Source organism: Ceratotherium simum, chromosome 38 (assembly GCF_057802395.1).
Source record: "Ceratotherium simum simum isolate JZ-2026a chromosome 38, ASM5780239v1, whole genome shotgun sequence".
Classification (NCBI taxonomy): Eukaryota; Metazoa; Chordata; class Mammalia; order Perissodactyla; family Rhinocerotidae; genus Ceratotherium; species Ceratotherium simum.
The window spans coordinates 12846409-12860840 of NC_141937.1; the positions used below are offsets into that span (position 1 = coordinate 12846409).

At 42.2% G+C, this 14432-nt stretch overlaps 1 protein-coding gene across 1 annotated transcript in view; it reads right to left on the reverse strand.

Annotated features, from left to right (window-relative positions):
* Positions 1-2561: 2561 nt before the first annotated feature.
* The window catches only part of SCAF8 (SR-related CTD associated factor 8), a 201569-nt gene continuing 189698 nt past the window's right edge, over positions 2562-14432 (reverse strand). The window contains exons 23-24 of the transcript XR_015550112.1: positions 3059-3731; positions 2562-2730 (exon numbers count right to left, since the gene is read on the reverse strand). The gene's annotated coding sequence lies outside the window, so the exon portion shown is untranslated. The remainder of the gene's footprint in view (positions 2731-3058; positions 3732-14432) is intronic.

A 14432-nucleotide genomic window follows, 5' to 3' on the forward strand; every position in this document is an offset into this window, starting at 1 on the left:
CGGTGCATCAGTGCGCACCCGGGATCCAAACCAGTGAACCCCAGGCCACCGAAGCAGAGTGCACACACTTAACAGCTGCACCACCGGACCAGCCCCAAAACTGATGTTATTTTAAGTTTGCTTCATTTTTCATAATTTATAAATAGTCTGATAAACATATCTGCAAATGTAAAAGGTGATATTTTCTGAATCAAAATAAAATACCTATTATAATGCTATCTACCTTAACGACGTCCAATCAACTCTTGCTCACCAGCTGGTTGTAGGGCCAGCATTTATTTTCACTGGAGCCCTCAGCATAGGAAATGTGTTTGCTGAACCCATAAACGTGCTGTGAAATGCAAAACCTACAAAATATGAGCTCGCCTTTTCTCTCAAGTTTCCCTTTATGGCCTCAAATTCCACTTTTTCAGTTCCCTTCTCCCATAAAACTTGCTCTTGGACGTGGTCGCTGCTTCTCTGGTTGGACTCTTGCTGAATTCCTTCTCCTTCCTCCCAAACCTATTCGTTATGTTCAGTCATTTCCCCTCTGCCCTCAACAGCACAGTCTTCCCAACTCTCTGTTATATAAGTGCTGGGCTTGTTATTCTTGAAAGTGTTGGAGTTTGGGGTTTGGATGTCAAGTTCTAAGTGGGTAGGAAGGGAGGAAAAACAGATATACTTCTGCTTGCTGACAAAGATAACTTAAGCCACGTTGGAAGTTGAGGATTGTTGGCATAGAGCCATCTGGTGTGCGGACAAGACCTTTGGAAGGGAAGTGATTTTTTAAAATTAAACTACCTAGAGAATGGATGTCTGACAGGGTATTCGACCTAGCAGCTTTCTCCTTGTAAGCAGAGCTATGCAATTCATTTATGTGCACCGGTGTGTAGTTGAGTAGGTACATATTAACCATTAGGTACCTCCTCAAAAAGTTATAATTTAGTGATAAGATATAATTTGGGAGTTTTAGTTTCAAAGCTGGGGTATTAAATGAGCTAAAACCTGACCTTGAGCTCAGATTTATTTGCTTGCCAATTTCTTCTTAGTCCAATTATATCTCAAAAGAAAGAAAAATGAAGTCTTAGGGTATTCTATAACAATTATAGTAAATAGTCATCAAATGTGTCATATACGTCACATTTTTATTATATATGAAATAAACATATTTGTATGTCGATACATGTAGACCTAACCCTAATTCTTTCAACAGCCTTACAGTATTGCATTTTTTTTCTTAAGGGAATTTACAAACTTTAGTGATAGAATGGAGAAATGATGTCAGGGTCATGCAGAAAAAAAATCTGCTTTTTAAATTTTGCGTCTAGGGCCGGCCCCATGGCTTAGCGGTTAAGTGCACGCGCTCTCCTACTGGCGGCCAGGGTTCGGATCCCGGGCGCACACCGACACACTGCTTGTCCGGCCATGCTGAGGCCACGTCCCACATACAGCAACTAGAAGGATGTACAACTATGACGTACAACTATCTACTGGGACTTTGGGGGGAAAAAAAAGGAGGAGGATTGGCAATAGATGTTAGCTCAGGGCCCGTCTTCCTCAGCAAAAAGAGGAGGATTGGCATGGATGTTAGCTCAGGGCTGATCTTCCTCACAAAAAAAAAAAAACCTTGAATGTGTGACTACTGTTTGTTTTTTATCCAAACTTTCTAATTATAAGCTTTAAATAAGCCACAAGCTTTAAAATCCAAACTTTTTTAAAATCCAAAACTCAGGCTTTTAAACTAGATCTAGGACTATACATAACTTTGCCATAAGAGGTTAGATTTGTATCATTGCAATCTAAAGAACAGGTTTCCATAAAAAAAAATTAAAAATTATTTTGACATTAAAATTGTCCCTTCTAGATTATTGTAAAACTACCATCAACATCCCCAAAGTTACGGGATTAATGAAATCTTTCTGCCCACAATTTTTCCCTGCTATTGTGTCAAGAGTTCTTAAACTATTTTTATTTTACCATTTTCTAAAAGGGAAAGAAAGAAAACAGTTTTTGGCTACTCTTGAGGCCTCTGGAATAATCTGCTTCCTTCCTCCCCTCCACCTTCCATCCCCTTCCCAGGAAGGGATGGGGAACTCTGTTTGCCTATTTTATTATTCCATGTCATTGGAATGAGAGTCTTAGCAAGCACACTTTCCCTTGTGGAATTCCCTAATGAAAACAGACAGCCTGGTTTAAACAAGCAGCCCTGAGAACAGGAGACTAAACAGAAGCTCCGTGCAGAGAGCTGCTGGACTTTTTCCTCTCACCTCACAGACTGTCTTTATCCATCATCTGTAAATACATACTCCTAGCCAGCAAGGCCATAATAGAATTTACAAAGCCATTTAGGATCCTTTTAAGTAGGTTGACCCAATTTGTCACATTTGAGATTTCTTTGTTAAAGTACAATTTCCTGTAACAAGAGGATGTTACTCATTTGTGAGGAGTCCTTCCTGGACCTGAAATTTAACTGGGAAATGCACCCACCCCTGATTATTATTATTAATCAGCAGCACTCCTGTCGTTACCAGCTCTCGCAGAAACGCTGAGGGCATTCTAAGTTTACCCACTAGAGAAGGAAGTGGGTGGCTGAGAAATCCATCTGCTTTTCACTGCGATGAGGTGATGAGTTCTGAGGAAGTACTGAAGGTACTTGGTGTCTCCCCAGCATTGTCTGGACGGCAAGGTGAATAGAGGGGCAATTGACGGGCGGTGGGGGAGACCTGCTGATAGAACATCTACGAGCTCCTGCTAGAGATAAGTAAATGAGCAAGCAATAAGTCTGAGTCACCCAAGTGGTCCACAGCCTCACAACCCCACCAACCCCCCAGTCTCTTCCCTGCCTACTGCCCCCACTGAAAGTTACATTTTGCTCCTGTTTCATTTCCAATGCAACACTATTTCAACAGTACAAGAATACTTCCTAGTGGGGGAAGACAAAAAAAAAAAAAAAAAATCCAAGAGAGTATGATTCCCTGCCACCCTGACTCCCACCCCTTGGAGGAGTGGCCTTTATCCACATTCACCTTCCCATTTGGATGGCTCCCCAGACTTTCTCCACCTCTGTCCTACTCCCTACCTCAGTCAGAAGATCCGTATTTCCCAAGATGCTCGGAGCCGCCTTTGATCCTCCCAACCTTCACTCCTACAACTATTTGGTCTCCAGTCTTCTTGTTACGTCCTGAAGAGTTTCCAAACCTCTCTTCCTCTCCACCACCATTCCTGTCAGTTCTGCCCAATTGCAGCAAACTCCTGGGAACCCTCTCCCACTTCAGGATCCAGCAAAAATGGCATCTGTCCGTGAACGTCTTCCAGGGTCTGTTGGGTGGAACCCGCTCTGTGCTTCTGTAGCATTATGACTATTTGCTCTCTCATGGTTACCCTCTCCCCAACTCGACAGCGGGCCACGGGAGGGTGGGGGGCGTCATTGTGACTGGCCCAGGACTTGGAACAGCATAGGCACTCCAGGGCTGCCCACTACACGAGCGGGTCATCTGTGTCCTCTGAAGAGCTGTGTTCATCTCTTGCTATGCACACACATTTTGCAATGCTGGGTGATGTGGCGACTGAATGCCTTACCCCAGAGGCACGAATCTCTTCTCTTTTTTTCTTCTGTCACCGTTAGGCTCCTCTGTTACCATGTTTAGCATAACCAGGTTCTGAAAATCTCCTTTTTCCTCTTCTCCCCTTTCATCTGGGAGCTGGTGATTGATAACTCCTCCCGGCTGTCTCGTGTTCATGGGTTTCTTCATCTGAGGGTGGAGATAAGGAATGTTGTCAGAACTCTTCAGAGATGGCAAGGCTTGCCCCACCCTCTCTGCCTCCCAGAAACCGCTGCACGTTAGCAGAGGCTCCTCTTTATTAAAAATCCAATCTCCTTCCTACCTGGACGTAGCCATCACCCCAGACGTGATTACACTAAGAAATGTCTATAAAGCTCTGACCATCATACATTTTCAAGGAAAGTGAATGGAAGTGTTACGGAAGGAGAAGCCTCTGTGTGTGTGTGTGTGTGTGTGTGTGTGTGTGTGTGTGTTCACACACGCTTAGAGAAGACATAAGAGTTAACAGTCCCTGGAGTCAGAATGTCTGGTTAAAATCCTGGCTCCAATTCTCACACTAGCTTTGTGACCTCAGGAAATGACTTAACCCCCAATGCCTTAGTTTCCTCGTGTGTAAAATGGAGATAATACAATTTACTGATGGAATCGTATGGGGATTAAATGAGTTCATATTTATAAAGCATGCAGTGAGCACTATCTAAGTGTTATATAAGCTTAAAAACAGGTGCAGGACTTCTTTTATCCTGATGCTCTATTTTACTTTTGTATATTTTCAAATATGAAGAATACATAATAGGTGGCACCGTGTGGGCTCTGCCCAATGTAGGGGGTCTTTATTGCTCTTTGGTGGACTAATACCTGCATTCATATGAATTCATATGGATCACTCTGTGGAACAACACAGATGATTTTAGCCAAAACCAACACAACATGAAGAAACTCAACTATGTCCTAACCTAGGGAGAGAAAATTCACAGACTGATGATACATTAACATTTACGGAGTGTTTCCTCTGGGCCAAGCCTTGGGCTCCGTGCTTTAGATAATTTATTTCATTTGCATCTTGTAACCTCCTAATGAGGGAGGTAACATTATTACCCCATTTCACAGATGAAGAGCAACCAGCCCGTGGTCACAGAGCTAGCTGACCCAGCGCGGATGGGGAAGACAGGACTCTTCGTTTTATTAATGAACTCCTTTCTATTTTGAAAATACAGTTCAAGATTTCCAAGTTAATTGTCATTGTTACTACACGGATAGTCATTAAAGATTGGCTGTTGATGAGGATGATGACCTAGCCCTGGGCCAAACTGGGAAGCTGGCCATGGCCTTCTGTGTTACACCCTCAGTATCTCTTCTAGATCCCAGGATAGAAAAAAACAATAAACAACCGTTGGCTATTGCTAAGAGCTTAAGCTGTTGTTGGCTATTGCTAAGAGCCAGGGATATTTGTGCTTTAATTAGAAAACAGATGACACCTTTGAGAACCAAAGGAATGATGTATGATGATACATAATGGAATCTCAGACACTCTTAGAGGCAATGAGGGCAATTTAATTGAGGAGGCTCCTTGGAGCCCTTCAATCACCCCAACAGATCAAGCTTGATGGTGCACAGTCACATGAGACAATGTTGTAATTGCACTGAGTAACTTCAGCAATTCTCTTCCTGATGAGACCTTGGCCTGAGTGTTTTTTTACCACAAAGTACAGATGGTTATAAACTGTATCTATTTCCTCGGTCGGGATAAATTCTAACTCAAGCCAGTTTAGGCTAGCTTAATGAAACTAGAGTCAGAAAAGCAAAAGGCTCCTGACACCTGCCGTGTTGATGGACAGAAGGCAGTTGCCACTGGTGTGGATATAAACCTGGGGAATTCCTGCACGGAGAGAGGCAGATCCACACACTGAGGACACAGGGTCACCTGATCCAAAGGTGACATGAACAGTTACCCGTGAAGAAAACTATAGGCTCAAAGCCTGAGTTTAATATAAAATGTGGGGACAGGTACAGAGATCAAACTGTTCTTCTTTTTCCATAATTGAACTCAGCTTAGCTCACCAGCCCCCAGTTAGTGGTTGTATTCATTTTCTTAAGCTGCCATAACAAATCACCACAAGCTGGGTGGCTTTAAATAACAGAAATTTACTGTCTCATAGTTCTGGAGGCTGGAAGTCTGAAATCAAAGTGTCAACAGGGGCATGAAATCCGTGAAGGCTCTAGGGGAAAACCTGTTCCATGCCTTTCTCTTTGCTTCTGGTGGCTGCCTGTGATCCTTGGAGGTCCTTGACTTATAGACGCATCACTCCGATCTCTGCCTCTGTCGTCACGTGGTGTTCTCCCTGTGGGTCTCTGTCTCTGTGTCTCTTCTTTTTTTTTTTTTTTTGCAGGGAAGGATTCGCCCTGAGCAAACATCTGTTGCCAATCTTTTCTGTCAGTTTTTCTTCTCCCTAAAGCCTCAAGCATAGTTGTATATCCTAGCTGTAAGTCCTTCTAGTTCTTCTATGTGAGCTGCCGCCACAGCATGGCAACTGACAGACAGGTGGTGTGGTTCCATGACCAGCAAACAACCCCGAGCCATGGAACTTGAACCACTAGGCCTTCAGGGCTGGCTCTTTTCTCTTCTCATAAGAACCCAGTCATATTGGATTAGGGCCCTTCCTAATGACCTCATCTGCCTGGACTTGGGCATCAACCTTGGTCTTTATAGCAAATGCTGCCATCACCAGGCACGGCACAGGCTCCCATCAATAGGACTCCATAGAGTATGGCCTTCTTGTCTCCACCTGGAGGCCTCTTCCAGTCTGCTGGGCCATTTTCAGCCTAGCTCTGTGCCTTGCTTCAGGGAAAAAACAGGCTTTGGAAGTCCCCTTCCCATAGCACTTGGGGACCTTGGGTACACAGGATCCGAGAGCTGTCCTCTGGCTCTCAGTCTAGCATTGGCTTTTTTTTTTTTTTTTCCAGTTCACTGCTCCACTGGATGGGGGCATCTCAAGAGGCCCACAGTCTCTGGGGGATTAACCCAAAGGACACTGTTTTGGGATCCCTGAACTTTTCTCTAGTTTATTTATTTTTTTGCTGAGGAAGATTTGCCCTGAGCTAACATCTGTTGCCAATCTTCTTCTTCTTTTTGTATGTGAGCCCCCACCACAGCATGGCCACTGACAGACGAGTGGTGTAAGTCTGCACCCAGGAACCAAACCTGGGCTGCTGAAGCAGAGTGTGCCAAGCGTAACCACTAGGCCACTGGGGCTGGCTCTCTAGTTTATTTTATCCCCATCCGACAAGGCCCAAGAGTCAGAGGGCAGAACCCTGCATAGCAACTGGCTAAACTTTTCTCATCCTCTCCCTAACCCAGCTCCACCCACCTCAGACCCAGCCCAGGAAAGGTGTTTATCATGCTCTGTGTGTGTATTTGGGGGAAGAGGGAATTGCCCTTAGGATATCACACATGCTTCTCCATTTTCCTTTGAAATGCCCAAAATAACTAATCTTATGCTTCTGGAGATAGAGGAACAGTTTATATTAGACCAACTCTTCTGATGCAAAAAACTAGCAGGAAATCTGGATTAAATATTAAGTGCACACACACTCGTATGTTTGGAAGTCATTAAAGAGCTACCCAGACGCTGAGGTCTTGGACCAAAATCCCTGAGAAAAAGAAATTTTGGAGGGTGAGCCCAACATTCGTTTTTCTTTTCCCTTGAGGCATTGGCCAACCAATCTAAGCTACCGAGACAGCCAGAGAGAAGATATCTGCACAACTAGATCCCATAAAAGTCTGGCAAATCCATATACATCCAGAATATGTATAGAACTCTAACAATTCAATTAATTAAAAAATCAATCACTACAATTAAAAAATGGGCAAAGTACTGGAACAGTTACTATCCAAAAGAAGATACCCAAATTAATAAAACATGCAAAAAGACGCTCGACCTCTGTCATCAGGGAAATAAAAACTAAGACCATCAAGAGATCCCACTAACTACCTTCCTATGGCTAAAACTAAAAAGGCGATAATCTCAAGTGTCAGCAAGGATGTGTGTAAGCCTCATAAATTGCTGGTGGGAGTGTAAATTCATGCAATTACTTTGGAAAAACTTTTTGATGATAACTACAAAAATGGAATAGATGCATACTCTATGACCCAGTCGTTCTACTCCAGGGGATGTACCCAACAAAAATGCACCTAAATGGGGGCTGGCCCCGTGGCATAGCAGTTAAGTGTGAATGCTCCGCCACTGGTGGCCCGGGTTCGGATCCCGGGTGCTCATGGATGCACTGCTTGTCAGGCCATGCTGTGGCGGCGTCCCATATAAAGTGGAAGAAGATGGGCACAGATGTTGGCCCAGGGTGGGTCTTCCTCAGCAAAAAGAGGAGGATTGGCATGGATGTGGCTCAGGGCTGATCTTCCTCACAAAAAAAAAAAAAATGCACCTAAATGTGCACAGTGTAGGTACAAGAACGTTTATCGCATCATTACTTATAATAGCTCAAACAAGGGACAACCCAAATGTCCCTCAACAATAGAATGGATAAATAGAGTGTGGTATACTCATATTGTGGAATACGATACAGCATAGTAAAAGAATCAACTCCCGTATGAATCTTACAAATATGATGTTGGGAGAAAGAAGCTGGACGTAAATTAATAGGTACTAGGTGGTTCTATTTAGATCAAGTTCAAAAACAGGTGCAACTAATCGATGCTGTAGGAGTCAGGATAGTGGTTGCCTTTGGTGACAATGAGAAGGCACAGGGAAGGGAGGTGTTCTGTAATGTTCTATTTCTTGAACTGGACCGTGGTTACACAGGTGTGTCCATTTGAGTAAATCCACAGATCTATACCTTATGACCAGTGCATTTTTCTGTTTTTATGTAATTTTAATAAAAATATTATTAAAAATAACATTTCTCACACAGACTCTTGACATCGAAAGTTAGAGCTATCAATTTAGTGCATCTAGTCTTTGTGTAAAATAGGATACAAACAACATTAAGACTGGAATTGCTTTTTAGGTCCAATGATTAGACTGGTTAATATTTGCCTTCAGGCAAGGTCTCTTCATGTTGATCACCTTTAAATTGAAGGTCTTCAGGTGAGATTCATAAATCACCCCACGTTCTTGAGCTCACCTCCAGATTCTGCTTGTTTCAATTCGGTATGAATCTTCTCTAATTCCTACTAGAGTCAATCAACAAAGGAAGTATTCTTTTCTTCAACTTGGAGAACACCAAGACAGCAGATTCCTCGTCAGGGTTTTGCTCGAGGCCGAGGGCCATCAGCCCCAGATCTGACCCCTCCAGCCAACTTGATCTTTCCTTCTCTCAACCTTATTTTCCTTTGTACACCCCAGTTGCCCCTGGGAACCCCCTGGTGTTGTCAGCTGCTATTTAACACTGCACCCCATCTTGGCAACATGGACTGTAGAGTTCTGAAAGGCAGGGACTGTGCCTCACACTCCTGTTTAAATGCCATGGCCTTGGCATGGTATCTCGAGCCAAGTCATTGCTCAGAAATATTTGCCATCAGGGGGATAATAACACGTTTTTCCGTCTAGGCCTCCTGAGGGGCTGAGGATGGGGGAGAAAGCATAGGAACAGCCTGAGGTTAGTTTAATCTTTTTAATATGAGAACTTGAGTCACTCAAGTGACTCAAGGCTTCATTACACAAACCTATCAGCACATCACACCAACTCTGCGACATGGAAAAGTAGCAGAGCAGGGTGACACTGTGGCAAGGCTGCAGACCCAAAGCAGCTGGGGCCCTGGGAGAAGGACCTCGGGCTTCAGCAGCACCAGCAGAGCCGGGCTGAGAGCAGACACTCCAAACTCCTCCCTGACGAGGAAAGATCTAGGATATCTTGGTTCTACCACGAGTATCATGACTAATGTCAGATGACACTTCTTGGCTGTTACAGAGTGCCAGCCATCATGCTGAGCATGTCACATGTGCCATCTCATTTAATCTTCAATCAACCCATGGACATAGAAACATTATTCTCCCTATTTTGCAGATGAAACAATTAAAGCCAAGGGAGGGGAAATAACTTGTCCAAGTTTTCATGGCTAGTAGAAGTAGTTAAGCCAGCATTCAAATCCAAGTCTCCTGACCTTCAAAGCAAGGGCTGAGGAAAATGTGCACATAAAGAACTAGTAAATAGTTAACGCAGTCTAAGATGTGATAAGATGTGCACAAATGTCTACCAGACAGACTGTGATAAGTGACACAGGAAGGGAACAAGCAAAGTTCATTTCTAACTGTAGAAGATTGCACCAGTAGTTAAGGCAAGTGGGGAAATTTCATCTCCATGTTACAATATTATGAAAGTCAGATTGAATTTTCTTCTAGAATGACATGGTAGAGCTAGGCTGAGAGAAGATACTTTCAGAATTCCTTCTTGGAGAGGAAAGACCTTGGATCTAGACATAAATGCAACATAATCTAACAGTTAGAGCTGTCTCTAGGAAGTCCCCTAATGGGCCACACCTCTGTCTGATCTCTCCAGGCACCATGTGCAAGATCCAGAAAAGATCTCTGAGAATGACAGTGCCATGGGTGCTCTTAAAGTGCCTCATGGGCCATGGTGTTTTCATGAATATTTATTGCAATATAGACCATGTCCAACGTGCAAAGTTCCATCATGCCACTTACCTATTTGAAAGAAAAGCAAAATGGGAAAGACTACTTCATGGGGTATATTATTACATATAGAAAATAGTAGTTTTATTTTTAAACAAAAAAATGGCTTCAATGTCATTACCATACGTTTACTGTCATACAGCATTTGTTGAAGTTGCTAGAAGTTGCCCCGATAAACTTCGATATTTATGTTCAGGCATTTATATTCACATTTAGGTGCCATAATTCGCTTAATTTGGTATACATCCCAGCATGGCTCTTGTTTGGGGCTCCAAATTTTAGAGCAATGGCTACAGATTTAGGGCCAGCTTAAAGTACCAAGAATTTGGTAATGGGAGAAACACGAGAAAGACTCCTATTCAAGCAACATTTTCAATTTATTTGTACAGACAACTTTTTCTTGGAAATCTTCTAAGCTTCCAATTCTTGTATTGAGGCCTTTTTTGAAATTCTGGCTCAGGGGTTCCCAACCTGTGAGCTGAAACATTCTTCTACTGCAACCTTGTCACAAAAAGAGTGTGATACTGAGAGCCAGAGCCATTGCATCTTCCATTTGCTCAAACAGCACATGTTCATTTATTTCTTATTCATCAACCAATAGGTGTGTACTCTGTGCCAGGCACAGCACAAGTCTCTGGAAATATAAAGACATGGTTCCCACCTTAGTGCAAGTTCTAGTCCAGAGTATGGTGAGCCTGAGGCTGAGTCCACTCCAGACCATTTTGGGGCCTGGGGGAGGGGCAGCTAAACCTAATACTTAGCATCCTATCACCCAAGAGGAAAGCAAACAAGCCCAGCCTGGAGTTTTGGAGTCTTCTCTTCTCCATCATCCTGGTGGCTTTCAGATGGCTACGGCTTGGCTTGATGCTCTAGTGGTATGTTGGAGTCGCCATTAGAAAAGACAAGGAGATATTTTGCAAAATATCACCTTACATCAGAGCCTCAATCAAAGGAAAAACAGGAATTAACGTTGCATTTCAGAGCTTAATTCTGCAATACAACCTCCATCATAATACATTTTTCGTGTTTTCTTACTTTATGCATCTTTGTTTTCTGATTATTCCAAAAATATATAGACATTATTTCAATGAAAGGGACAAATGTGGCTGTTGATTCAGTGGTTGTGGAAAGATAGTGACAAGGAAATTAGACATTAGGAGAAGAGTATATTCCAGATAATAAGAGGATAAGCAAACAGGCTGCATTTAGCTTCTCTGCTCACATCCTTGCTAGGGAAATAGAGGAGCATTTGAATATGGTACCATAAAAGTGCTAGTCAATCAGCATTATTAACCATAGCCAAGATATGGAAACAACCTAAGTGTCCATCAATGGACGAATGGCTAAGGAAGTTGTGGTGTATATATATATATGTGTGTGTGGTGTATATATATATATATATAATATATACAATGGAATATTATTCAGCCATAAAAAAGGAAATCCTACCATTTGTGACAACATGGATGGACCTTGAAGGCATTATGCTAAGTGAAATGAGTCAAGACAGAGAAAGAAAAATACTGTCTGATCTCACTTATATGTGGAATCTAAAAAAAGAAAAAACAAACTCATAGACTTGAGGTTACTAGAGGCAGGGGGTGAAGGGAGGGGAAATTGGAGGAAGGTGGTCAAAAGGCACAAACTTCCAGTTATAAGATAAATAAGTACCAGGGATGTAATGTACACCATGATAACTATAGTTAACACTGCTGTATGACAGACAGGAAAGTTGTTAAAAGAGTAAATCCTAAGAGTTCTCATCACAAGGAGAATTATTCTTTCCTTCATTCTTTTCTTTTTCTTGTTTCTATATGAGAAGATGGGTATTAGCTGAACCTATTGTGGTAATCATTTCACGATATATGTAAATCGCACCATCATGCCATACACCTTAAATTTATACAGTGATGTATGTCAATTATTTCTCAATAAAACTGGGAAAAAAAAGAAAAAAGGTGCTAGTCAAAATAAGTACATGGGCTCTGTCATGTGATAGTTGTCACCCTTGCAAAGTCAATCATTAACTAAAGTCAATGTTTGTATCATTTCCAGAGAAGCAATACAACAGAAGCTCATTAAGATCATGAGCTTTGGGGTCAAATGGAGTCGAGGGGAATCCTGCTTCCATTACTTTCTAGCTGTTTCATTTTCGGCAAATTACTTCGTTTTCCCCTGGCCTCAGTTTCCCCATGTGTCCAGTGGGGATAGTCCTACCTCATGGGGTTGTTGTGAAGGGTCATATGTGTGGTGTTTGATGCATAGCCCTGCCTGTGGCACGTTCACATTTTTAAGAAATGTTAACATCATTAGTGTTTAAATATCAAATTTTCCCAAAATTATAATTGGTATTGTATGTAATTTATTACATATACGGAATTTTGAGAATTATCAAGGGTTTTGAAGCAGGTGATTTTCCAAAATAAAAATAAACTGGCCTGTACCAGCTTCTAAAAATTGCACTGCACAGTGCCGTGTGTTGGACTTCCTGAATTTCTCTGTGGAAGTGTGAAGCATTCATAAAAATCAAACCCAGGGCCGGCCCTGTGGCTTGGTGGTTAAGTGCGCGCGCTGCGATGCTGGTGGCCCGGGTTCGGATCCCGGGTGCGCATCGAGGCACCACTTCTCCATTCATCCTGAGGCCGAGTCCCACATACAGTAACTAGAAGGATGTGCAGCTACGACATACAACTACCCACTGGGGCTTTGGGGGGAAAAAATAAAATAAATAAGATCTTTAAAAAAAAAAAAAAAAAAAATCAAACCCAACTCTGCCTTAAATACCAACATATCTCCCCCACATATGGTTTTATACTTTCTCCAGCAGTCTAGTTTTGGTCTCTTTGGGAAAAGCTTCCTCAATTATATGAAATCAGCCATTTACCACGGAATAAGAATGCACCAGAAAAGAGCAGTCAGGATTTCCATTTCACAGGAAATTTACTGCAAGTTCTGAAATCAGAAACAGGAAACATGTGTAATAATGGGCGCCAAGGAGCTCTTGTGCTGCCTGCCCTGTGTTTCCACGCCCGCGGAGGCTGAAAGCTGCATCTGTTCCAGCCCTGGTCTTTCTTCCTCACAGACACAACAGTTTGTCTTATGAAGTAATTATTAGTTCACATTTCTGCCGACCTTCTGGGAAAGTTGCTTCTAGCCGCCCTGCTGGACAGGAGACTTCCCTCCTCTCATAGTCACATGTGCCGTGTAGCTCACTGTGAAACTCACACCACCGATTCTTTGGGTGTTACTTTACTCAAACAATAAAGTGAAAACAAGTTTCCGAGTTGTTTTGTAATCACGACAGATGAGGTGCTCCCTGATGGAGCATGCGTGCGGAAGTCCAGAAGGATCTTTTTTAAACGTGAGGAGGAGGAAGGGCATAGAATGCCCGCCAACCTCACATCTGAGGATGGGGAGCGAGCCTACAACACTCAGTTACGCCTCCTCACACAAAACAAGGGCAGAGGCTGTTGATGTCTTCTCTGAGGAAAGAAAAGTTTGCATATTTTTTATGGTGACTCATCTCTAAACTTTAATTAAAAATCTGTTCAAATCATGTGAAATGAACAAGCATTGAGCAAAGCGACCTCATGATAGAGTTCTCTCCTGAATATAAAATGGATTAGGAAGATATACAGACTCTTTTTTTTCCCTTAAATGCAAGATCTAGGTAGAAGCTCATATATCCAGGTCACCTGTTAGCTTAAAATATTTAAGTCATATTGACAGAGCAAGGAGAATTTTTGAAACACGATAACCCTTTCATGAGCTTTATCATTAAAAACATTCCAAAATGATTAAGGGAAAAATTAGTTTGAAATATTCTTTTTAAAGGAAGTTTCTTCACCTATCATGCTCTGAAGGTTTACTGTCATCCTCTGAAAGTTCTTTACAAAAATAGGAAATGAACCAGTATACATTTATTATCTGGGATATACTAGATGTTATAAAATGATCATAAGCATCTGTGTTGCTAGAGATTCAGAAATTCCACGTGTTTTACCTTGTTCCCAGGAAATATTATTATGGATGACGGGAAAGGCAAAAATATACAACACAGCTATGGGTTTCTTTTACTCATGTGGACAAGCATGATAAGATTTGTCTTTCAAAAACTTAGGTTTGAAATTTAAGCAATTAGGGCTCAAAAAACACCTAGTTTTCTTTTTTTAGTCTTTATGTTTTAAAAATATTTTCTACATCATCCTTTCGGGAGGATTTGCCTAGAATTGAAAAGGGTGTC